Below are 27,342 nucleotides of genomic sequence, written 5' to 3'. Positions count from 1 at the left end.
GGCCAGACTTTCAGGAAACATTCCTCACACACAAATAAAGAAAAGATGTTATGTGGACATGCGTCCGGAAACGATTAATCTCCATGTTAGAGCTCATTTTAGTTTCGTCCACCTTCGCTCAATGGAGCACGTTATCATGATTTCATACGGGATACTCTACCAGTGCTGATAGAACATGTGCCTTTATAAGTACGACACAACATGTGGTTCATGCACGATGGAGCTCCTGCACATTTCAGTCGAAGTTTTCGTACGCTTCTCAACAACAGATTCGGTGACCGATGGATTGGTAGAGGCGGACCAATTCCATGGCCTCCACGCTCTCCTGACCTCAACCCTCTTGACTTTCATTTATGGGGGCATTTGAAAGCTCTTGTCTACGCAACCCCGGTACCAAATGTAGAGACTCTTCGTGCTCGTATTGTGGACGGCCATGATACAATACGCCATTCTATAGGGCTGCGTCAGCGCACCAGGGATTCCATGCGACGGAGGGTGGATGCATGTATCCTCGCTAACGGAGGACGGAGGACATTTTGAACATTTCCTGTAACAAAGTGTTTGAAGTCACGCTGGTACGTTCTGTTGCTGTGTGTTTCCATTCCATGATTAATGTGATTTGAAGAGAAGTAATAAAATGAGCTCTAACATGGAAAGTAAGCGTTTCCGGACACATGTCCACATAACATATTTTCTTTGTTTGTGTGTGAGGAATGTTTCCTGAAAGTTTGGCCGTACCTTTTTGTAACACCCTGTATATGTTCTAAAGTAAGCTGCAGCCTACAGCGCACGGAAACTGTTGGCCATTCGAAATGCTCTCGAAAAAAAAAAATATAAATAAATAAAATAAAATAAACCGGTTTCACAACAGCTCTCATTTTTTCGAAGTGTATCAAGTGTATAAGCATCTGGCTTAACATATTTTCGCCACAGCTGTTTGCCTTTTGGTCGGTCCCGGCTGCTGTAAAATACTAGTCTCCGAATCTTAATGATTGGGCATTTGGTAACAGTTGTTAATAGTGCGAAATGGAATGCTAGCGCAGAGAAAAAAATTATTCCAGTGCTGAGCTGACACGTAACATTCCTTCACTTTGTATATGCTCCGCATGAAGCAGACCCTACTACGAGCCACTTGTGGTTCTGAGTTGGATTACATCCAACCCAGACGACAGCGCTCAGTTGCCGGCACACTATTAATAATCCCTCACAAATTCTCCAGTCTAAACATGATTATCGTGTAAACAGCAGCATAAAGGTACTGAAAGTTTTTGTTTAGAAGATTGCAAGAGCGGCTGTTTAGGCGAACTTATGCAGACGTAGTGATTTCTTTTGAACAATCGTGTAAACCTACGTTCTGACGCTGCTGTCACAACCAATAACTGTTGTACACGGTAAAGATAGTTTCCAGATGCTGCACAATTTACGCTCTGTCTTTGCTGTAGGTTGTGAATCTGAACTAGCTAAGGGTGCTGGGTGGAGCTTTGTGCTGAAATTTAAAGCTCCGTTATCACTTTGATCTTAATATCTAAATACAGGGTGTTTCAAAATTAATATACGGGTTTGAAGGCTTTGTAGCACATATTAGATTCACCTTACAGTTATATATAATACACCAAATGAAAGAGAAAAACAAACAGTTTTCTTACAATTATTCAGTCTGAACACCGATCACACATCGAGTCGATAGGTGAGTTGTTCCGAAACCTTGATCAATGTGTCAGGAGTAATTGTTGCAATAACACTGTTTCTAAAGTCGGATAGATGAGCTGGTATCGGAGGCAAATCCACATGATCGCGTCAGATCGTGCGTGAACGTGGAGACCACGCATAAAATGCTGTGTCAACAGCCCCTTGCACCCAATACACCGGTCAGATACAACGTCGTTTAACCAGTAGCGTACTGAGTTATGCCAGTGTGGCGGCGCACTATCTTGCTCCCAAATAGAGATGTGTTGTTCAGCTTATTCCCATTGAGGCATGGGCCATAGCTGTAGCACATCAAGATAAGAAACATCAGTTACAGTTGATTCACCGAAAGCGAAAGGCCTATGAACTTCCCGAGGGGAAAGTTCTTGAGGATAAGCTTTAAAGACTCGTCCTCGTTCAAGTTTTTCAGTCACTCTTTGTCATTACATACTCTTCCCTTTGCACAAAGGTATAAAAACAAAACTGTTTGAGTTGCTCTTTTATTTGGTGTATTATTTACAACTGCACATTGAAATTAATAAATGGTACAACACTTTAAAACCGGTATGTTCATTTTGAAACACCCTGTATGTTACAAAGGAGGCCGTTGTATATTAACAGAATACAAGTCGTCTAGTCAATATGGATAAACGAAAAACGATCGAAGAAACGAAGAACATTAAGCCTAGAAGCAAATACTCATTTTTTTCAGCTCAGACAGCTCACTAGAAACTACATGTACTCGCTAATAGATTTTAAAAACCGTCGGAGCCTGTATGTTGGTAAGGCATTCCGCAAAAAATGTTTGCATCAGTTGTCAGTTCTGCATATCACCCCGAAGAGAATGGGTTGTCATATGAATGAATGTACGTTACCCACTCTAGTGACTGGGGTCCCACTGCACGAACGTGGAGAAGAACTTAATTTGCTGGTTAGTCTCTGGAAGATGACGCAAGGAAGTGTGTTACCTGCAACAAAAAGAGAAGTGTGTCATTTTATGCAAACGGAATCTAAAGAAGAATATATCAGGCTGTACTTTTCAGTAACCTTCACACTGTCTGTTATTGTACATCGTACTATAATATATGACGTGACAGCACATATGGAAATGAAGAAGAAAATCTATAATTATTCACACTGCTGCAGGCTCGCTCCTCCCCCCCCCCCCCGCCCCACGACCCCGCTCTCTCTCTCTCTCTCTCTCTCTCTCTCTCTCTCTCTCTCTCTCTCTCTCTCCTCTCCCTCTCTCTCTCTCTCTCAGCCTACATCCTTCTGAATCTGCTTAGTATATTCATCTCTTGGTCTACCTCTACGATTATTACCCTCCACGATTCCCTCCAATACTAAATTGGTGATTCCTTGGTGCCTCAGAACATATCCTACCAACCGGTCCCTTCTTTTAGTCAGGTTGTGTCACAATTACCTTTTCTCCTCAATTCTATTCAGTACCTCCTCATTAGTTACGTGATCTACCCATCTAATCTTCAGGATTATTCTGTAGCACCACATTTCGAAAGCTTCTATTCTCTTCTTGTCGAAACTATTTATCGTCCATGTTTCACTTTCATACACGGCTACACTGCATACAAATACTTCGAGAAAAAAACTTCCTGACAAATCTATACTCGATCTTAACAAATTTCTCTTCTTCAAAAACGTTTTCTTTCCATTGCCAGTCTACATCTTACATTCTCTCTACACTGACCATCATCAGTTATTTTGCTGCTCAAATAGCAAAACTCCTTTACTACTTTAAGTGTCTCATTTCCTAATCTAATTCCCTCAGCATCACTAGACTTCATTCGACTACATTCTACTATCCCTGTTTTGCTTTTATTGGTGTTCATCTTGTACCCTCCTTTCAAGACACTGTCTATTCCGTTCAACTGCTGTTCCAGGTCCTTTCCTGTCTCCGACAGAATTATAATGCCATCGGCAAACCTCAAAGTTTTTATTCCTTCTCCGTGGATTTTAATTCCTGCTCCAAATTTCTCTTTCGTTTCCTTCACTGCTTCTTCTTCATACAGATTGAATAACATCGGGGAGAGGCTACAACCCTGTCTCACTCCCTTCCCAGCCACTGCTTTCCTTTCAAGCCCCTCGACTCATATAACTTCCATCTGGTTTCTGTACGAATTGTAAATAGCCTTTGGCTCCCTGTATTTCATCGCTGCCACCTTCAGAATTTTAAAGAGAGTATTACAGTCAGCGTGGTCAAAAGCTTTCTCCAAGTCTACAAATGCTAGAAACGTAGGTTTGCCTTTCCTTAATTTATCTTCTAAGGTAAGTTGTACGGTCAGTATTATCACCTCGCGTGTTCCAACATTTCTACGGAATCCAAACTGATCTTCCCAAAGTTCGGTTTCTGCTAGTTTTTCCATTCGTCTGTAAAGAATTCGTGTTAGTATTTTGCAGCCATCACTTATTTAACTGATAGTTCGGTAATTTGCACACCTATCGACACCTGCTTTCTCTTCTTCTTCTTCTTCTTCCTCCTCTTCCTCCTCCTCTTCTTCTTTAAGTCTCAGGGAGTTTCGCCTGTCTCATACATCTTGCTCATAGGTAATAAAGACTACGTTTCATTATGGAATACATCGTTGCTCCACTTAGGATGGCAAATTTCGTTTTAATTCTCCCTTGTTAGTCTAGGAAAACTTCGTGAACACAATGGCCATAGTCATTTTACCAATATCTTATTTCCATATACCAGTTCCCCAATATCTTAACAGACGCTCATTCGTGTTTGGAGCCCAGTTATCTGCCTTATCTTTTCAATTTAACTTTTTCCAGAATAAACAGCACCCTTCTTTCACTTCTCACACCAGCACATCACATTCACAGAATTACTATCAGTGCTTCTACTGGACGGACTCCGTATGCTTCAGTTATTCCAAATATTAAGTAGAATCAAGTATAGCCGTGACTATTTGTGTAGACTACCTGCATGTAGATCTCTATAGATCTACAAAAAAACGATGTGTAGCAGAGAGCCGAAGTCTACGTTCCGCTGTGTGATCATTATGCAGCATACTGCTGGTTTACTCACTTCCACGAACGATAGAAATGAAATAACTGGCCTGTCATGTAGCTTTTATATTTTAAATCACAGTGCCTAGTAGGCGACGTAGCTTATCGATGGCATCGGACAATCCTTGTTACTCGTCGCAAGATACCATCACTAAGCAATAATTTTTGTAAACTACGTCCGATTTGTTGCAATGCAGATCGTCTGTCATCTGTTGTTTCATCCAATTGGTCCAGAAGACCGGATATGTATTCTCTAACTATAAGTTCTCTTTTGCAGGGTAATAATGATGACTATCACTCACCGTACCCTTGAAAACACCACTCGTGACTTTTCTTGTAGAACGAACAATTTTTAGTGCAGGGACGGCGGCATCAACGTCAGACTTTGACAGCGGTGCCGCTTTTACTGTGAAGTTTTGAACCCAAGTTTCACATACCGTAACAAATACTCTTTAAAAAAAAACAATGGTATTCTTCCTCTAAAACGGTACAAGCAACGACGAAAAACTGGTTTTTATATTTTCTGTTTATTAGTATTCAATAAAGACGGCATATATTTTGCATAAAATCGTCTTATAATTCATTATTCATTTAAAATGTCTCGTACCTTTTCTTCCGATGTGCTTATGCCATCAGGTATTTTATACAACCCAAGTGGGCGTAGTCCCAGTATCATGTAGTCCAGTTTGCCTGTGTTATTGTCTGTGATAGCAGTTCCTCTTCAGGAGAAGAGACGTGTCTGAATTCAGTCACTCACCCCCTATGTTGAAAATGAAGTAACCGGTTCTGTAAAAGTACTCACCAACTTTGGACGATGTTTCATTGAAGGTAACGTCGCAACAAGTAATTTAATGCAGGACAATATTCTAGTTTATCCATTTGTACGACAAAAACAGAAAAAAACTGTTTTAAAACACAGGAGTGTAGCCTCATGTGAGAGTGAAACTTCGACAGTACACAGTAGAAGAAGAAAGAGAGCACGAGCTTTTCAAACATGGTGCTACAACAGAACGCTGATGATTAACTGTGTAGATCAAGCAACTGAGGAAGTACCGAATAAATTTGGATAAGAAAGAGCTCCAGCGTACAACTTGATTAAATGAAGGGATAGGTGGACAGGGCACATACTGAGGCATCAAGAAATAGTCAATTTGGTACAGGAAGAAAGCAGTGGATGAAGGGGGAACGGTGAATATGAGACTGGGGACCAAGACTAGTATACTGTAAACAAGTGCAAATGGATGCGTGGTGCAGTGGTTATACAGATATAAAAAGACTTTCCACAGGATGGGCTGGGATGGAAACCTGTACGAAACCCGTCTTTGGATTCATTACTGCAACAACAAAAAATTTAACTATCGGGAGTTTGGACATCACATTAATTTGCAGAGGTGAAGTAGGTAAAAGTGTTGAAAAATTGTGGTTGCAGACACACTTTGTTGATCTGAAAGCAAAATTGTGGATGATCAGTGAGCCACAGGTAGATGTCGATGGGGACGAGTTAATAATTGACATTGTAATTTACCGGGGAAAGAGGGAATTATATAATCCATTGCTTAAAGTTTAGCTTCCTTAGGAGGAGTTACACAGAACGAGACATCCAGGATTATGGTAAAAATTTGGGTACTACTAACGCTCATAAACATAACTACTACTCTATCAGAAGCCATAAATATATCAGTGGAGCTAAGCCTGCTTTAGAAAAAATTGGTGGCGAATCATTATTGACAGATGATGACATATGTATCGGTATGGGACGGAACGAAAATACACTTAACGTTCGCGATTGGAAGACACTCGACACTGTACCGCGGGCACGTACTATTTTGTTCACCAGAAATTATCCAGTGAATTGGCGAAGCAATTAGTTAGCTTGCTAGCTTCGAAAGTGGTCGGCAGTAATTCACATTATACGCCAGCGCAGCTGCGGATAACAGCTAGTGATAAAATAATGGCTATATTGATTATTGCTTGAGGTTTAATATCGCGCATACTACTAGTGCCCCCTGCTGCCGGAAGCTTTCCTTAGCCCAAGCGTTGGGTATGCTACGCTAGTCCACTATCTGTGCACTGGCGAGGTGGTACTGAACGACAGCAGCCATGCTGTGCATGTTTTAATTAATATGGAGGTAAAATTTTGTATCTGATTGACACCTTTCGGTTATATTTTAACTTATCCTTTCCACAACGTGTAGCCCAGTAAGTCAGAATAATTGTTTTGTATTCATAATGAGATATTATTTTACCGGTGTGTGTATCAACATGTTTTCACTGTTAATCTGTTTAGGTTGTCACTAACTCCTTCTGAAGAAGACATTTCTATAAACGATGAAACCATGGTAAATGAATTTAAATGAACCTTGCATTTAGCAACTGACTGGCTGTTTATTATTTCTATGAAGAAGAAAAAGCTAACCATAGTGTAACAAACAATGGTTACTTGCACACGTCGTGTCTCTGCGTGCTCACTGTGAACGGTAGGATCACTAAAAATAGTGACACTGTTGTTGAAACGCATCTCATAATCATATTTAGGATTTTTACCGGGGACGGGGCGCCGTGTCATCTGTCTTCTGACTGCTTGATATGGCTCATCAAGAGTTGCTCTCTTGTGCCAATCTCATCATATCAGAGCACCGCTCGCACTCAAGGATTTAAATAGCGAACGATATATTCTCCACGGTGTGTTTTTTGTTTTTCCCCCTTTTTAATAAAGAAGCTATTTAATTGCTTACGTCCGTGGTTATAAAACCGAGAAGTATCAAATCAGTGTCATTATTTAACAGAAATGGTTCTAGGAAATAAATTGCTCTCATTCCATAAGCAATTACGTCGACAGGAGATTCAGGAGAGAGAGGGAGAGGGGGAACGGGGGGGGGGGGGGGGAGAAGGAGAGAGAGGGAGAGAGGACGGCAGGAAATGAACTCGCCCAGGGTAGTGCGTTAAGCGGAGTGGAATCTGCAGGCACACCAGCTGCGCGCCATTTCGCTGTTCTTTAATAACGCACGCGGCGCGGTGTTGCGCTCTGTTTGGGGGAAAGGGGGTGGGGGAGGGAGAGGACCCCCGCTCTCCATTACTGGTGCGAGGCTACTCCCAGAACGGCCGCGGCGGCGGAGCACACGCAATTGATGATCCAACCGGTCGCGAAACTGTGGTTCTCCACTTTGCCGCGATGTAGTCCTGGTAAGCGTAAACGCAAAAAGGCGCGCAATACTTCCGTTATTCCTAATAAAATAGCTTCCACGCTGCTGTGGGGAGAGAGACTTCTCTATACTGCGTGGACTGCCGATAACAGAGAACCGAAATGTGTACTCCCTTCTCGCTTTCGTATCGGGTGAGCCAAAAGGTTTCTGCGGTAACGGTTGCTACACCCTTCTGCGTGCCGTCGGAAGCAGTAACTCTACCCTACTTACAGTTATGAAACAGGTGGTCACTGTGGACCCATCTTCAAGGTGAGTCGCTGGCTGAATTCAAATTAGTTGACTCAATACGCGTTAACGCGCGTGTGTCAGAGATGAAGCTGTCGGCAACAAGAGCGACTCACCGTGAAGATAGCCGTAAGGTTATCAACCTAAACATCAGAACAAATAATACTACTATAACGGATGCACGCCAGTAAAATGATGAAATATTCTGTCCTCCAGGAAAAATTCGAAAAACAAAAAGTTAATCGTACATATGTTCAAGAGGCCATTCAGAATTATAGCACCGAGGGAAACCTAAATTTGACCCTGCAAATTAATTGAATGTACTAGCGAAAGTGAAGATTTGCCATTGAAATCAGGTTTAAGCGGGTACTATTATATCAGATTTTGCTTGTTAGCAAAAACATCAGTTTATGTTTAAAAACGCTGCAAAATGAAAGCCTGGTCATTCTTAGAGGCACTGTAAGGTTGAGACGTGTCGGAGTGAAACGCGACCAAAGAGGAGGCACAGTTGAACATGCCTGCGTGCTACCGAGGAGTAACTGCGAGAAGCTGGAGATTACGAATAGTGCGCCATCTTCCGGTCGCATAAATTACGGTTAAACATTGCCATTTATATTAGAGGCTCTTACTATTCCGAGGCTGTGATTTCTCAGTGCCAGGCTTTCGCCCGAATGGCGTCTAGCAGAGATGTGTGTTAGCGCAAACTGACTACCGACTCAGACAACAGGTATTGGTCGTTGCATAAAACCGAGAAAAAAAAATGTTAGGAAGTTGACAAACACGTTTCACACGAGCGACTTTCTGGTCGAAATCGACTACTCGGTGGGGGTGCGCATCAGATGCCTGCATGTATATCAGCAGCCAGACATATCGTGAGCAGATCAGAGGCATCAGTGATATCAACTGCCGATGCCGAGTGCAGAGGTGTGTGTGTGTGTGTGTGTGTGTGTGTGTGTGTGTGTGTGTGTGTGTGTCATACTACAACGGCTGACGACAGTGTATCTACAAGCCTGCAGTATAAACTGTCAACAATATCAAGGAGTGTACACTGAAGAGCCAAAGAAACTAGTACATCTGCCTAATATCGTGTAGGGTCCCCGCGAGCACGCAGAAGTGCCGCAATACGACGTAGCATGGACTCGACTAATGTCTGAAGTAGTGCTAGAGGGAATTGACTCCATGAATCCTGCTCGGCTGTCCATAAACAGGTAACAGTACGAGGGGGTAGAGATCTCTTCTGAACGGCATGTTGCAAGGCATCCCAGATATACTCAATAATGTTCACGTCTGCGGAGTTTGGTGCCCAGAAGTGATTAAACTCAGAAGAGTGTTCCTGGAGCCACTCTGTAGCAATTCTGGACGTATGGGGTGTCGCATTGTCCTGCTAGGATTGACCAAGTCCGTCGGAATGCACAATGGACATGAATGAATGCAAGTCATCAGACAGACTGCTTATGTACAAGAGGGGTCCCATATCACTTCAACTGCACACGCCCCACACCATTACAGAGCCGCTACCAGCTTGAACAGTTCCCTGTTGACATGCAGGGTCCATGATTTAATGAGGCTGTTTCCATACCCGTTCAAGTGCATCCTCTCGATTCAATTTGAAACGAGACTCGTCTGACCAGACAACATGTTTCCAATCATCAACAGTCCAATGTCGGTGTTGACGGGCTCAGGCGAGGCTTAAAGTTCAGTGTCGTGCAGTCATCAAGGGTACGCGAATGGGCCTTCGGTTCCGAAAGCCCATTCGATAATGTTTCGTTGAATGTTTCGCACGCTGACACTTGTTGATGGCCCAGAATTGAAATCTGCAGCAATTTGCCGACGGGTTGCACTTCTGTCACGCTGAACAATTGTCTTCAGTCGTCGTTGGTGCCGTTTTTTCAGGATCTTTTTCCAAGCACAGCGATGTTGGAGACTGATGTTTTACCAGATTCCTGATATTAACGGTACACTCGTGAAATGGTCGTACAGGAAAATCCCCACTTCATCGCTACCTCGGAGATGCTGAGTCCCATGGCTCGTGCGTCGGCTATAACACCACGTTCAAACTCACTTAAATCTTGATAACCTGTCATTGTAGCAACAGTAATCGATCTAAAAACTGCGCCAGACGCTTGTTGTCTTATTTATGCGTTCCCGACCGCAGCGCCGTATTTGCCTGTTTACATATCTCCGTATTTGAATACGCATCTCTATGAATGTGTTGGTAAATTAAAAAGCTATCCAGAATTAAGAGAGGAAGTGTTCATTTCATCGTATGTGAGACTTTCAGAGTTTCGCTCGTACGCTTATACCTCATCGTGTCTCCCAAAGTCACAGCATAAACGACACTACATTTCACATATGGATGCTGGATAATAATACACCACACCCAACTTTCAGAGCTGAGGAAATAAAGATGTTAAATAGTGCGAGGCAAGAAAATTTTTCGATTAACAGAGAAAGCTATACGTTAGATTTAACCGCCACCTACGCGAATATAATTTCGAGAGCGTTACGAGGAAGCTCAGGCAATTTCTGAAAGATATCAGACTCTAATCTTCAGAAAGAGTGCTGTATAAATTTAGGATTTCTACATTCGTTTCAAATGATTCTCTTGAGGCCGTTAGAGTAAGAAGTAAAAATACAAGTGAGATAGATAAGGATGTGTAACGAAACGTAGAGTCTCCTACTGGCTCCCTCTGCTGCAATCAAGCGAATGGTACAACAAGAACGGCGAGGAGGAAGAGGAGAGAGAAGCTGGACGAGAAGTACCTGCTGTCATGCCCTCGAAAACTGCTTGTATAGCAAAACAGGGGGCTGCACGAAATGCGAACTCAAGTACTTCTTCGTAACATGTTGTAAGTACCTTATAAAGACTACTAACCAAGAAGAAACTAGTTTGCTCCGACGTTAATAACAGTAACAACGACGTTCAGTGGAACGACGCACTGCTGAAAGTAAATCGAATCAGAGAACACGAAGTTCCCCCCCTCGAGTGCTCTGAAAACTGCGAGAAACGTGAAAGTAAGGGTACTAAGCCAGCGCAGTTTCTACGCAATTACACGGCATTTACGGGGAAGTGGAGGTGAAACTTCACTGGACCAGTAGTCCTTTTCCTTCACATTCAACGTTGCTTTTCTCCTTCTACTTCTTTGCATAGTTTTACTCACACTTCGAATATCAAATCATTACTCAGTTTAACAGCCCCCATGCGACGTTAAAAATCGTCCTGTCTTTTGGTATATGAACGTTAGTATTAGCACTAGGGAAAAATAATCACCCTGCTGTATACTGTCGCTCGTTTAAAACCACTCTTACGAAGTTTCATTGGTTTATGAAATTTTAGAGGCATGTGTTATGTAACTCATCCCATCCCAGACTCTTTTCTGCACGAGTGGAAAAACATTATAAAAAAAAGAAAGGAAGTACCCTTTTCATAGTTTCGAAAGAGTGCTATGTGGCTACTACTAGAAAAGATATTTATCTGAGTACTGGAGTGTCCGCCGTTATGACCCAAGCGCAATTAAATGCATATGCAGGATCGAGAAACTATCGCGCACCCTTCACTCAATCTTTAACGGTCTCGATAGCTAAGTAATACATGAGGCTGGACTCAAAGCTTCAAACTTAAAGATTCGCTACAGGAAAAAGTCTCAACTTGTCACAACACCATTCACAACGAAATTTTTAGTGATGCTTGTTCAGTAACATACTGCTGGCGCCTTCTATGTGGTTTGAAAAACAGTATAGACTAGTGTCTCTCCACTGCAGCCTGGAAGCTGTTCTCTTAATAATGACAGATTTCAGTTTCGAACTGTACCGAGAAGAGCGAGTGGCGGGCTCACCAGCTACGCAATTTATTTTCAACGCTTTGGCTCCGCGTTCCGTTTTCTCGCATTTCTTTAGAGCCCTTCTATTAAAAAAAAACTGGAGTTGGGGGTGGGGGGGTGTTTCATAGAAATTCATTTTTATAGTGTAAGAGATCCAGTTCAATCATATTGACAGAAGGCTACGGAAAACTAAGACAAATTTACCACACCGTGAGTGACTTTGTATAGCACTACTTTTGCACTGAGGCAAAGGAAAGTATGAGGCGCAATCAAAAAGTACGGATCTATCGGTCATTGAAGAAATATATTCGCTAGAAAAAGCTTTTATTAGCGTCTCTAGTTTCCCACAACTTACTCAAGTTTCCACGTAGCAACATTTCACTTCTAATCACTTTTCAAAACTTCACACTAGCCTCTTGAACCCGTCTTGATAGACGTTCGCACGGTAATTGAAAACAGCTGGCGTGCGTCATCGTTGAACTACTGTTCACATATCCTTTGTCTCAAGTGCAGGAAAAGTGCGCCTCCCATTACCCTATTCACTGTCCATACTAATACACAGCTCTTAAAAAATCTCTTCTATTGTGTAACGTTTCCTTGACTCATTACCATCAATCCATACACTAGGCGCAACTTCTGATAAATCTAATTGGACGTACATCCTATAGTACAGAAAAAAAATACAGCACGCGCTTCGCAACTGGCGGGAACGACTTCCGAAATTACTGTTGTTTCCTTTCACCAACAGTCAAACGACGACTGATCAAACGACGACTGACCCAAAATAATGACTTCTGTGGCTTTGTAAACAAACAATAGATGGGGCTGAATTCCTGCAATTTTATTCTCATCTGACAACTTTCAATTATAACCTTAAATTTATCTATATTTTATGGAATTAGTGGAGAACAGCGACTGTATTATAAATTTATGAAATAATTTTTAGTGCTGGAGTAACTTTCTACTAATATTTATCAGCACGACGCGTTCCAACACCATGCTAAAAGTGCATTACAGTTATATGTACATTAATGTGAAGTGTGAAGAGCATTATTTGCTGAATGTGGCTGTCAGGTTAAATTTCGGTACACAACCTCACTGGTACACCAAGCAAATAATCGTAACCACAGTACATGTAACTGTTACCGCACCTGATGGCAGTATGCTGCAGAAACGCGTCGTGCTAATCATTATTACTAAAAAGGAACTGAAGCAGTATAAATCAGGACTGTTGATAAAATATCGACATTTTTCAAAATGATGTCGATATATGCGGAGACTTTTCTCTTCCCGATGTATCGACAACGAAATGGCAATATAGTATGCCGATATTTTTATTTTTTACTACATTTTATTCGCAATTTGCCGGTTAAAATTTGAAATTGTTCTTTTGAAACAGCAGTAGATCACAATTTTACTTTCACTGCGTGAAGGAGTGTTGAGCTTTCATCACGTCCAGTCTCTCTGTTTTACTGTGTGAAGCAAGTATGGGTGGCGCAAAGGGTAGTCCGATTGCACTGGAGGGTGGCGGTGTGAATGGGATAACAGTAGTTTCGATGCGAAGAAATAGCACAACAAACGCGTTAAAAAAAATTAACGCAACTGGTGTGATATTTCTTCACATCGGCATTCTTCATAAACAGTTGCTAAAAATGGCGAACAAAAATCTAAACGACAAAATTGTCTTTGAGGTGGGCGGTGACGTGTGAGGGTAAATGGTGACGTAATCGGCGCTCGGCGCTACTAACACAAACTGCCACGGTTAACTTCACCACTCAATTTTGACATTACAACTGGAATGAGAGCTCATTCTGGAAACATCCCCCAGGCTGTGGCTAAGCCATGTCTCCGCTGTATCCTTTCTTTCAGGAGTGCTAGTTCTGCAAGGTTCGCAGGAGAGCTTCTGTAAATTTTGGAAGGTATGAGACGAGATACTGGCAGAAGTAAAGCTGTGAGTACCGGGCGAGAGTCGTGCTTCGGTAGCTCAGATGGTAGAGCACTTGCCTACGAAAGGCAAAGGTCCCGAATTCGAGTCTCGGTAGGGCACACAGTTTTAATCTACCAGGAAGTTTGACATTACAACTGCTAGGTCGCTAGCGTTTGCAGAAATGAAGAAATAGCGAAATCGGCATGAAGTATTTCGGACAAATTCGTTATGCGTCGAAACCAAACGACGGACCCATCGGACAACTTTCATTGTGCCACTTAAATGCAGTTACCATTGCTATAAAAGTGGTTATCGCCAAGCGTGAACATGCATCGTTTTGCTTTCAATTCATCCTCTAAGGGGGATAGACAGGTCGCTGGCTTATTGATGTACATTATTACAATAAATCAACAATCAAACACACAGCTCTAAAACTGGCAGTATACACTACTGGCCATTAAAATTGCTACACCACGAAGCTGACTTTACAGACGCGAAATTTAACCGACAGGAAGAAGATGCTGTGATATGCAAATGATTAGTTTTTCAGAGCATTCACACAAGGTTGGCACCGGTGGCGACACCTACAACGTGCTGACATGAGGAAAGTTTCCAACCGATTTCTCACACACAAACAGCAGTTGACCGGCGTTGCCTGGTGAAACGTTGTTGTGATGCCTCGTGTAAGCAGGATAAACGCGTACCGTCACGTTTTCGACTTTGACAAAGGTCGAATTGTAGCCTATCGCGATTGCTGTTTAACGTATCGCGACATTGCTGCTCGCGTTGGTCGAGATCCAATGACTGTTAGCAGAACATGGAATCGCTGGGTTCAGGAGGGTAATACGGAACGCCGTGCTGGTTCCCAACGGCCTCGTATCACTAGCAGTCGAGATGACAGACATCTTATCCATATGGCTGTAACGGATCGTGCAGCCACGTCTCGATCCCTGAGTCAACAGATTGGGACGTTTGCAAGACAACAACCATCTGCACGAACAGTTCGACGACGTTGGCAGCAGCATGGACTATCAGCTGGGAGACCATGGCTGCGGTCACCCTCGACGCTGCATCACAGACAGGAGCGCCTGCGATGGTGTACTCAACGACGAACCTGGGTGCACGAATGTAAAAACGTCATTTTACCGAATCCAGGTTCTGTTTACAGCATCATGATGGTCGCATCCGTGTTTGGCGACATCGCGGTGAACGCACATTGGAAGCGTGTATTCGTCATCGTTATACTGGCGTATCACCCGGTGCGGGTGCGATTGGCTACACGTCTCGGTCACCTCTTGTTCGCAGTGACGGCAGTTTGAACAGTGGACGTTACATGTCTGATGTGTTACGACCCGTGGCTCTACCCTTAATTCGATCCCTGCGAAACCCTACATTTCAGCAGGATAATGCATGACCGCATGTTGCAGGTCCTGTACGGGCCATTCTGGATACAGAAAATGTTCGACTCCTGCCCTGGCCAGCACATTCTCCAGATCTCTCAGCAATTTAAAACGTCTGGTCAATGGTGGCCGAGCAACTGGCTCGTCATAATACGCCAGTGACTACTCTTGATGAACTGTGGTATAGCGCAGAAGCTGCATGGGCAGCTGTGCCTGTTCACCCCATCCCAGCTCTGTTCGACTCAATGCCCAGGCGTATCAAGGCCGTTATTACGGCCAGAGGTGGTTGTTCTGGGTACTGATTTCTCAGGATCTATGCCCGCAAATTGCGTGAAAATGTAGTCACATGTCAGTTCTAGTATATTATATTTGTTCAATGAATACCCGTTCATCATCTGCATTTCTTCTTGGTGTAGAAATTTTAATCGCCAGTAGTGTATTTACAATTTGCAGCCGATATTTTTAGAGGCCAGTACGTCGTAATATTTTACTCGATTGAATCGATAGCTTTGTCGATATATCGACTTTCTGTTGTGGTACTTTTAAATATCGATAGAATGAATTACCGATATTTTTAGAAATATCAACAGTCGTAGTATAAATTGTTTCACAAACTTATTTATGAGCAAACGGGCCTATGGTATAATTACTCCTCGTGCGTGCGAGGTAGTGGTGGAGTGCGGGCGGAACTACACAGGTGCCGACCATGGGCCGTGGGACAGAACGCCGGCTGGGCGGGCGGCGTGCCTTCTGCCCGGCGGCCTTCACGCTCCCGCGCGCATTTCGAGCCGCCGAATGGCCACGCAGGGTCGATATCCGGCGGGCGCGCCAGTCGAGTCGGCAGTCCTCAGCTGCGAGGACCGTGGCGGCTGCAGACCTTCCGACAGATGCGCCCATTTTATTCTCTAACCATAAGTCTCCAGAGAGCTTACGATGCGCTCTCGCGTGCAGACCAGAAGTAAGTGCGTGACTGCCGTTCAAGCAACTTCGTAAATGGTGTCCCGGAAGTAAGGACGAATATGAATTATGCGCCATTTTGTCATATGACGGTTGGCAGCCGTGGTTTTTTCATGTTTGTTATCTGCGATCCTTCCCATTAGCAGCCTGAAAGATTTTGTGCGGTGAGCATTGTTGTTTGATGTTTATTTTCGTCATGGAGCAGATGACAACTGGGCAACGCATGCAAGTGATAAAAAGTTATTACAAAAACAGTGGAAGTCTACATCTACACCGATACTCTGCAAATCACATTTAAGTGCCTGGCAGAGGGTTCATCGAACCACCTTCACAATTCTCTATTATTCCAATCTCGTATAGCTCGCGGAAAGAAGAAACACCTATATCTTTCCGTACGGCTCTGATTTCCCTTATTTTATCTTGGTGATCGTTCCTCCCCAAGTAAGTCGGTGTCAAAAAAATATTTTCACATTCGGAGGAGAAAGTTGGTGATTGGAATTTCGTGAGAAGATTCCGTCGCAGCGAAAAACTCCTTTCCTTCATGATGTCCATCCCAAATCCTGTTTCATTTCTGTAACACTCCCATATTTCGCGATAATACAAAACGTGCTGGCTTTCTTTGAACTTTTTCGATGTACTCCGTCAGTCCTATCTGGTAAGGATCCCACACCGCGCAGCAGTATTCTAAAAGAGGACAGACAAGCGTAGTGTAGGCAGTCTCCCTTAGTAGGTCTGTTACATTTTCTAAGTGTCCTGCCAATAAAACGCAATCTTTTATTAGCCTTCCCCACAACATTTTCCATGTATTCCTTCCAATTTAAGTTGTTCGTAATTGTAATACCTAGGTATTTAGTTGAATTTACGGCTTTTAGATTAGACTGATTTATCGTGTAACCGAACTTTAACGAGTGTCTTTTAGCACTCATATGGATGGCCTCACACTTTTCGTTATTTAAGGTCAACTGCCACTTTTCGCACCATTCCGATATTTCTTCTAAATTGTTTTGCAGTTTGTTTTGATCTGCTGATGAGTTTACTACTCGATAAACGACAGCGTTATCTACAAACAACCGAAGACGGCTACTCAGATTGTCTCCCAAATCGTTTATATAGATAAGGAACAGCAAAGGGCCTATAGCACTACCTTGGGGAACGCCAGAAATCACTTCTGTTTTACTCGATGACTTTGACCTCTCTGACAAGAAATTACAGATCCAGTCACATAACTGAGACGATATTCCATAAGCACGCAATTTCACTAGCTTGCGTGGTACAGTATCAAAAGCCTTCCGGAAATCCAGAAATTCGGTATCGATCTGAAATCCCTTGTCAATAGCACTCAGCACTTCATGTGAATAAAGAGCTAGTTGTGTTTCACAAGAACGATGTTTTCTGAACCCATGTTGACTGTTTGTCAAAATGGCTCTGAGCACTATGGGACTTAAGACCTAAGGTCATCAGTTCCCTAGAACTCAGAACTACTTAAACCTAACTAACCTAAGGACATCACACAACACGCAGTCATCACGAGGCTGAGAAAATCCCTGGCCCCGCCGGGAATCGAACCCGGGAACCCGGGCGTGGGAAGCGAGAACGCTACCGCACGACCACGAGCTGCGGACGACTGTTTGTCAATAGACCGTTTTCTTCAAGGTAATTCATTATGTTCGAACACAATGTATGTTCTAAAATCCTGCTGCATATCGACGTTAACGATGTGGGCCTGTAATTTAGTGTTTTACTCCGACTACCTTTCTTGAATATTGGTGTGACCTGTGCAACTTTCCAGTCTTTGGGTACGCATCTTTCGTCGAGCGAACGGTTGTATATGATTGTTAAGTATGGACCTAATGCATCAGCATACTCCGAAAGGAACCTAATTGGTATAAAGTCTGGACCAGAAGACTTGCTTTTATTAAGTTATTTAAGTTGCTTCACTATTCCGAGGATATTTACTTCTACGCTACTCATGTTGGCAGCTGTTATCGATTCGAATTCTGGAATATTTACTTCGTCTTCTTTGGTGAAGGCATTTCGGAAGGCTGTGTTTAGTAACTCTGTTTTGTCTGTACTGTCTTCGATACTATCTCCATTGCTATCGTGCAGAGAAGGCACTGATTGTTTCTTGCCGCTAACATACTTCACATACGATCAGAATCTCTTTGTATTTTCTGCCAGGTTTCGAGACAAAGTTTCGTTGTGGAAACTGTGATAGGCATCTCGCAAGTCCCATGGAAACCGTTCTTGGTTTGCGTGCGACACCCTGACGTAATGTTGCTCCAACAGAATCATCAGTTCGGAATTTGATCCGGAAGTTTGAGACCACGGGCTCTGTTTCAAACGTTAAGGAACCGGGACGACCGTGTTCTGTTCGAACACGAGAAAACATTGCTGTCGTGAGTGACAATGTGACCGTAAGGTCCAGAAAACCGGTTCGCCGACGAGCTTAACAATTTAATTTATCACCAAGTTCACTGCATGAAATACATTCAAAAGATCTGCAAATAAACGCTTACGAGATTCAACTTACACAAGAGTTGATGCCTGCGTATCATGCTCAATGGGTATTGGCTCGACAAGCGGAGAACGAGAACTTCAGAAAAAGAATCATTTTCTCAGATGAGGCGCACTTCCACCTCAGTGGGAGCGTTATTAAGCAGAAGTGCAGAATTTGGGGTAACGAAAATCCGCGAGTGACTGTGGAAGAAGAGATGCATTCACACAACGCACGACTGTGTAGTGTGGGTTCTGCGCAGGAAGAATGATCGGCTGGTACGCTTTTGAAAATGATGAGGGAGCTTCCGTCACTGAACGACGACATTTACCGAAACATACTTTCTGATTCGTTTTTCCCTCTTATCGATGGAAATGACGATTTTTTTGTTACAGCAAGATGGTGCAACATTCACACATCCCGTGAAACGATTCCTCAAAAAATTGTCTCTGTGCTTGGCAACCAGGAATGGCCTGCCAGATCATGCGATCTTACGCCTTGTGCATTTTTTGTGGGGATTTGTCAAATCGAAAGTGTACGCGAACAAACCACAAACAATACATCACCTGAAGGATGAAATAATAAGCGGAACTAATGGCATCCCATCAGATGTTTGTGAACGCGTCACCGAGAACTTCAATGAAAACATTGCTTCTTGCCGCGCGGTCTCACGTGGTTGTATGGAGGATATAATTTTTCTTACGTAAGTGGGAGAAGTTACTTAATGTGTTTTTTAAAAAGAAACATTACATTATCAATAAATTTTGTATGTTCTATAGCACTCTAAAATTCGTCCTTACTTCCCGGACATCCTCCACATACAGTATCAGCCCTAATTTCTTGAAGTTTTTAGTTGTGGTCATCTCGCGATACTTAAGTGGGAGGAAACAATATCTCCTTCGACTCTCCCCGAAACATGCTCTCTCGGAATTTCAGTAACAGATCTCTCTGTGATCCTCAACGCCTCTTGCAGCGTCTGCCCCTAGAGTTTGTTGTGCATCTCAGTAACACGGCAACTAAAATACCCTGTGACGAAACGCACCGCTCTTCGTTTCAGCTTGGCCAAGACTGATGATCAATACTCAAGAACTGGAACAGTTGTTCTGTAAGTCACTTCTTTCGTTTGCCTAACATTGTCAACATGGCACCTGCTCAAATGGCTCAAATGACTCTGAGCCCTATAGGACTTAACATCTGAGGTCATCAGTCCCCTAGAACTTAGAACTACTTGAACCTAACTAACCTAAGGACAGCACACACATCCATGCCCGAGGCAGGATTCGAACCTGCGACCATAGCGGTCGCACTGTTCCAGACTGAAGCGCCTAGAAACGCTCGGCCACATCGGCCGTCCGCCACCTGTCGAAGGGAACTACTTTGAAGGGACGTATTATGTTCGAGTATAATGACTTTTCTGGAGATTAGAAATCTACTCTGTAGGAGTCAGCATGGGTTTCGGAAAAGACGATCGTGTGAAACCCAGCTCGCGCTATTCGTCCACGAGACTCAGAGGGCCACAGCCACGGGTTCCCAGGTAGATGCCGTGTTTCTTGACTTCCGCAAGGCGTTCGATACAGTTGTCCACAGTCGTTTAATGAACAAAGTAAGAGCATATGGACTATCAGACCAATTGTGTGATTGGATTGAAGAGTTCCTAGATAACAGAACACAGCATGTCATTCTCAATGGAGAGAAGTCTTCCGAAGTAAGAGTGATTTCAGGTGTGCCGCAGGGGAGTGTCGTAGGAGCGTTGCTGTTCACAATATTCATAAATGGCCTTGTGGATGACATCGGAAGTTCACAGAGGCTTTTTGCGGACGATGCTGTGGTATATCGAGAGGTTGTAACAATGGAAAATTGTATTGAAATGCGGGAGGATATGCAGCGAATTGACGCATGGTGCAGGGAATGGCAATTGAATCTCAACGTAGACAAGTGTAATGTGCTGGGAATACATAGAAAGAAAGATCCCATACCATTTAGCTACAATATAGCACGTCAGCAACTGAAAGCAGTTAATTCCATGAATTATCTGGGAGTAGGCATTAGTAGTGATTTAAAATGGAATGATCATATAAAGTTGATCGTCGGTAAAGCAGATGCCAGACAGATTCATTGGAAGAATCCTAAGGGAATGCAATCCGAAAACAAAGGAAGTAGGTTATAGTACGCTTGTTCGCCCACTGGTTGAATACTGTTCAGCAGTGTGGAATCCGTACCAGATAGGGTTGATAGAAGAGATAGAGAAGATCCAACGGAGAGCAGCGCGCTTCGTTACAGGATCATTTAGTAATCGCGAAGGCGTTACGGAGATGATAGATAAACTCCAGTGGAAGACTCTGCAGGAGAGACGCTCAGTAGCTCGGTACGGGCTTTTGTTAAAGTTTCGAGAACATACCTTCACCGAGGAGTCAAGTAGTATGTTGCTCCCTCCTACATATATCTCGCGAAGAGACCATGAGGATAAAATATGAGAGATTAGAGCCCACACAGAAGCATACCGACAATCTTTCTTTCCACGAACAATACGGGACTGGAATAGAAGGGAGAACCGATAGAGGTACTCAAAGTACCCTCCACCACACACCGTCAGGTGGCTTGCGGAGTATGGATGTATATGTAGAATGTAACTGCTTGAAGAAAAAAAAAAGGTAGGTAAAGAATCGATCTCATTACTTTTCTCACACACCTCGTACACGCAGACTCGCGTAGACAAACTGCTACGTGCCTTCTCGAATGCGGGACTATCAGACGTCCCGGCCCATTTTAATTAAGGGAGATGATTATGCAGCAGGAGATGAGCTGGTCCGGCGATCTCCGGCCAAATGGAACTCAATATGCTGCCCGCTGACTGGAAACGCAGCCAAAGCGGATCACGGCTCGCAGCGGCGTAATGGGATCGCTCCTGCTGTGCTGCGACTGTATTAACGGTGCTGCATACGGAGACTGCGGCAGGCACGGCTGACACACTGCTCCCGCGACGCCATGCGGCGCGAGAAATCCCACCAACTCTCACCCAACCGAAGCACTGATGTTGTAGCTTTCATGTGACAATACACGCAATGAAACACAAAAATTAAAAATGCAGGTGCACAGCTCTGATAAGCTTAGTAAGAAGCATTCTCTACTCTGAAAGGTTTAAGTAATCAGTGCGTGACGCTGCGAAATTTCACTGCTCTATCAGCGAACAGCGGGTATGCAATTCACTGTACATTACTTCTCGTACACTGAAGCGTCAAAGAAACTGGTATAGGCATGCGTATTCAAATACAGAGATATATAGACAGGTAGAATACGGCACTGCGGTCAGCAACGCCCATATAGGACGACAAGTGTCTCGCGCACTTGTTAGATCGGTTGCTGCTGTTACAATGGCAGGTTATAGAGAATTGAGTTTGAACGTGGTGTTATACACTCCTGGAAATTGAAATAAGAACACCGTGAATTCATTGTCCCAGGAAGGGGAAACTTTATTGACACATTCCTGGGGTCAGATACATCACATGATCACACTGACAGAACCACAGGCACATAGACGCAGGCAACAGAGCATGCACAATGTCGGCACTAGTACAGTGTATATCCACCTTTCGCAGCAATGCAGGCTGCTATTCTCCCATGGAGACGATCGTAGAGATGCTGGATGTAGTCCTGTGGAACGGCTTGCCATGCCATTTCCACCTGGCGCCTCAGTTGGACCAGCGTTCGTGCTGGACGTGCAGACCGCGTGAGACGACGCTTCATCCAGTCCCAAACATGCTCAATGGGGGACAGATCCGGAGATCTTGCTGGCCAGGGTAGTTGACTTACACCTTCTAGAGCACGTTGGGTGGCACGGGATACATGCGGACGTGCATTGTCCTGTTGGAACAGCAAGTTCCCTTGCCGGTCTAGGAATGGAAGAACGATGGGTTCGATGACGGTTTGGATGTACCGTGCACTATTCAGTGTCCCCTCGACGATCACCAGTGGTGTACGGCCAGTGTAGGAGATCGCTCCCCACACCATGATGCCGGGTGTTGGCCCTGTGTGCCTTGGTCGTATGCAGTCCTGATTGTGGCGCTCACCTGCACGGCGCCAAACACGCATACAACCATCATTGGCGCCAAGGCAGAAGCGACTCTCATCGCTGAAGACGACACGTCTCCATTCGTCCCTCCATTCACGCCTGTCGCGACACCACTGGAGGCGGGCTGCACGATGTTGGGGCGTGAGCGGAAGACGGCCTAACGGTGTGCGGGACCGTAGCCCAGCTTCATGGAGACGGTTGCGAATGGTCCTCGCCGATACCCCAGGAGCAAGTGTCCCTAATTTGCTGGGAAGTGGCGGTGCGGTCCCCTACGGCACTGCGTAGGATCCTACGGTCTTGGCGTGCATCCGTGCGTCGCTGCGGTCCGGTCCCAGGTCGACGGGCACGTGCACCTTCCGCCGACCGCTGACGACAACATCGATGTACTGTGGAGACCTCACGCCCCACGTGTTGAGCAATTCGGCGGTACGTCCACCCGGCCTCCCGCATGCCCACTATACGCCCTCGCTCAAAGTCCGTCAACTGCACATACGGTTCACGTCCACGCTGTCGCGGCATGCTACCAGTGTTAAAGACTGCGATGGAGCTCCGTATGCCACGGTAAACTGGCTGACACTGACGGCGGCGGTGCACAAATGCTGCGCAGCTAGCGCCATTCGACGGCCAACACCGCGGTTCCTGGTGTGTCCGCTGTGCCGTGCGTGTGATCATTGCTTGTACAGCCCTCTCGCATTGTCCGGAACAAGTATGGTGGGTCTGACACACCGGTGTCAATGTGTTCTTTTTTCCATTTCCAGGAGTGTCGTTTGCGCAAGAGCGATGGGACACAGATAGCGACGAAGTGGGGATTTTCCCGTACGATCATTTCCCGAGTGTACCGGGAATATTAGGAATCCGGTGAAACATCAAATCTCTGACATCGCTGCGGCCGGAAAAAGATCCTGCAAGAACGGGACCACCAACGACTGAAGAGAATTGTTCAGTGTGACAGAAGTGCGTCTCTTCCGCAGATTGTTGCAGATTTCAATGCTGGACCATTAACAAGAGTCAGCGTACGAATCGTTCAACGAAACGTAATCGATATGGGCTTTCGGAGGCGAAGGCCCTCTCGTGTACCCTTGATGACTGCGCGACACAAAGCTTTACGCCTCGCCTGGGTCCATCATCACCGACATTGGACTGTTGGTGACTGGAAACATATTGCCCGATCGGACGAGTTTCGTTTCAAATTGTATCGAGAGGATGGACGAGTACGGGCATGGACACAACCTCATGAAGTCATGGACCGTGCATGTCAGCAGGGGACAAGCTGGTGGAAGCTCTGTAATGGTGTGGGGCGTGTGCAGTTCGAGTGATACGGGACCCCTCATACGGCCACTCGGCCGGCGGAGGCTAGTTGAGGGCCAGCAGCCAACCTCTCTGCGTGCTAGACACACTGGAATTACGGTCTGGGTTGCGATTTCGTGTGACACCAGCAACACTCTCGTGGTTGTCCCGCGCACCGTGGACTGCAGAGTTGTACGTCATTCTGGTAATTCGATCTGTCATGCTGCCATTCATGAAAAGCATTCCAGGTGGTGTTTTCCAACAGGATAACGCTCGCCCACATACTGCTGTTGTAGCCCAACACGCTCTACAGGGCGTCGATGTATTGCCTTGGCCTTCTCGATCACCTGATCGGTCTCCAATCGAGAACGCGGGATTCCTTAGGATAATTTAGGTTAAGTAGTCTGTAAGCTTAGGGACTGATGACCTTAGCAGTTAAGTCCCTTAAGATTTCACACACATTTGAACATTTTTTCCAATCGAGAACATTTGGGACATCATCGAACGACAGCTTCAGTGTCATCCACAAACAGCATTAACTGTCCCTGTACTGATCGGCCAAGTGCAACAGGCATGGAACTCCATACCACAAACTGACATCCGACAGAATGCATGCACGTTTGCATGCTTGCATTCAACAATACGCGGTTACACCTGCTATTAATGTACCAGCATTTCACATTTCCAATATCGTATCTCGTGCTTACATTAACTTGTGATTTTGCTATGTTAACCACTTTCATGTTACCTAGACAAATGTATTCACGAAATTTCATTACTCTATATTATTTTTTTGGTGTCGCAATTTTTTCTCGGTCGGTGTAGCTACGCAGACATGAGGAGGACTGCACAGAATCGACTAGCGTGGAGAGCGTCATCAAATCAGCTTTCGAACTCAAATTGAAGAACATTGCAAGTATGTATAAACTGGAACACACTGTTCAAGCTGACAGTTCAGCTCATTGTGTACTTCTGTGTGACCTCAATTAACGCTCTGTCAGTGCGAAGTGTCAGTTCTTGTTGACAATCTTGCTTTCGTAACTGGTATTCAATTTCGGATTCTACGTGACAGAATCACCCAATAATAGACACTGAAAGTTGGACGAGATAAAGAGTAGTACAAAGGAGAACGACGATTTGGTTAACATCAAAACTGGACCAGCACAGTAGTAAGCCACTGTATCCTTACGCGGTGTCTAGTTTCGTTAATACTCATTATCTCAGTAGAACCGCAAGAGCAGATTACTGCAGACGTGTTTTTTGCTCTCAGCCTAAAGGCAAGAAGCAGCGATGTTCTTACAAAGCTTCACTGAGAACCAAACGCAGATATGTTTTCAGCAGCAGACTTGTGTGGAATCGTAACGATACTGCTACGAAGGTGGCCACCGCTAGTAGAACACGAAAGGAAAGTATATGGTTTTCAGCATTACTCTCGTTTCGTTTGGGTCAGATCGCGTACATTAAGTTTACCGATAGATGAAACTCTGTCGCCATTACACACGTTCGAAAACGGTCTTCACTTCAATGTTCATGTATCTACTTGTTATAGGTGCTGCGTCTGTATCTAACTTTACTGTATGTGTGTCTATTCAAATGTTATCTATCGCATAACAACACTCTAAAATAACCAAATCGTGAAATACTAACAGCAAATCAAAGACCTGCACCAGGCCACGGTGCCACACGACACTTCTTAACGTAAAAACCAAACTGTCATACGCACTAACAAGGGAACCTCCCCATCGCACCCCCCTCAGATTTAGTTATAAGTTGGCACAGTGCATAGGCCTTGAAAAACTGAATACAGATCAATCGAGAAAACAGGAAGAAGTTGTTTGGAACTATGAAAAAATAAGCAAAATATACAAACTGAATAGTCAATGCCCAAGATAGGCAACATCAAGGACAACGTAAGCTCAAGAGCGCCGTGGTCCCGTGGTTAGCGTGAGCAGCTGCGAAACGAGAGGTCCTTGGTTCAAGTCTTGCCGGCACGGTAGCTCAGCGTGTTTGGTCAGAAGGTTAGCTGCCCTCTGTAATAAAAAAAAGTTAATGGATCAACAACGAACAAAACCGGATGTTTTACGACGTCCGCCCCGACCAGATGCAACGAACAACAGCGAACAAAATGAGATTAAAAAAAAAGTCGTCCATCGCGTGAAAAGTTCAGTTTTTTTTTATTTTCAGACAATTATTATCTGTCCGTCCGTCCGTCCGATGCGAGGTAACTGCACCGTAGTATGGGGACGCCACACCTAAACAAACATCGAAACACACGACGTCAGTCGACTACAGCGCACGGAAGAGAGAGTATTCCTGCTAACGAGGCTCCCTGGCTGGCAGTTGACTGTTCGCTACTTTGGACGAGAGTGCATTAAATACGTGAGGTATATTCCGTGGGCAATATGAATCCAGCAAATATAGCTTCAATAACAATCGCACGGTTTCCGTGCGGTCGCAAAACACAGGCACTAAAGTTATTACAGTGAACAGAGACGTCAGTGAACGAACAGAGAGATCGTAACTTTGCGTAAGTAAACTTTTCACTCGAGGGAAGACTTGAACCAAGGACCTGTCGTTCCACAGCTGCTCACGCTAACCACGGGACCACGGCGCTCCTGAGCTGACACTCTCCTTGATGTTACCTATTTTGCACATGGACTACTCAGTTTGTATATTTTGCTTATTTTTTTCATAGTTCCACACAACTTGTTCCTGTTTTCTCGATTGATCTGTGTTCAGTTTTTCAAGGCCTATCCACTGTGCCAACTTGTAACTAAATGTGAGGGGGGTGCGATGGGGAGGTTCCCTTGTAAGAAGAAAAACTGGAAAAACGTACTCAAATTAGCACTTCAGATCAAACAAGCAAATGGGTGCAATAAAAAGATAAGAACTCTTCTGGCTACAAAGGGCGTACTGAAACTCCTCCACTAGCCCACCTTCCTTCATAAAAGATGGAAAATGAAAAGAGCAAAGAAGACTGTGTGCAAGAGAACGTCTATAGCTGGAAGGCAGACAAACACTGCCAGTGTGTTCATCGAGCAAGATGAAGCTCGTCACCGCGCGCAGTCATGCTAATTAACAGTCACCCACTAATACGCCACGACAAGTAGTCCGTAGTAATGCTGATCACATGTCCAGTCTATGCAAATCGACTTTTGTATTCACAAGATTCAGTTGTTATCCTGATATGGTCGTTGGTTGGACCCGTACTTATTGAAAGTATCAGCCTCACTGACTTTCTGCACA

The sequence above is a fragment of the Schistocerca americana genome, chromosome 3, assembly GCF_021461395.2.
Source record: "Schistocerca americana isolate TAMUIC-IGC-003095 chromosome 3, iqSchAmer2.1, whole genome shotgun sequence".
Classification (NCBI taxonomy): Eukaryota; Metazoa; Arthropoda; class Insecta; order Orthoptera; family Acrididae; genus Schistocerca; species Schistocerca americana.
Note: the sequence above shows the minus strand (reverse complement) of the source record.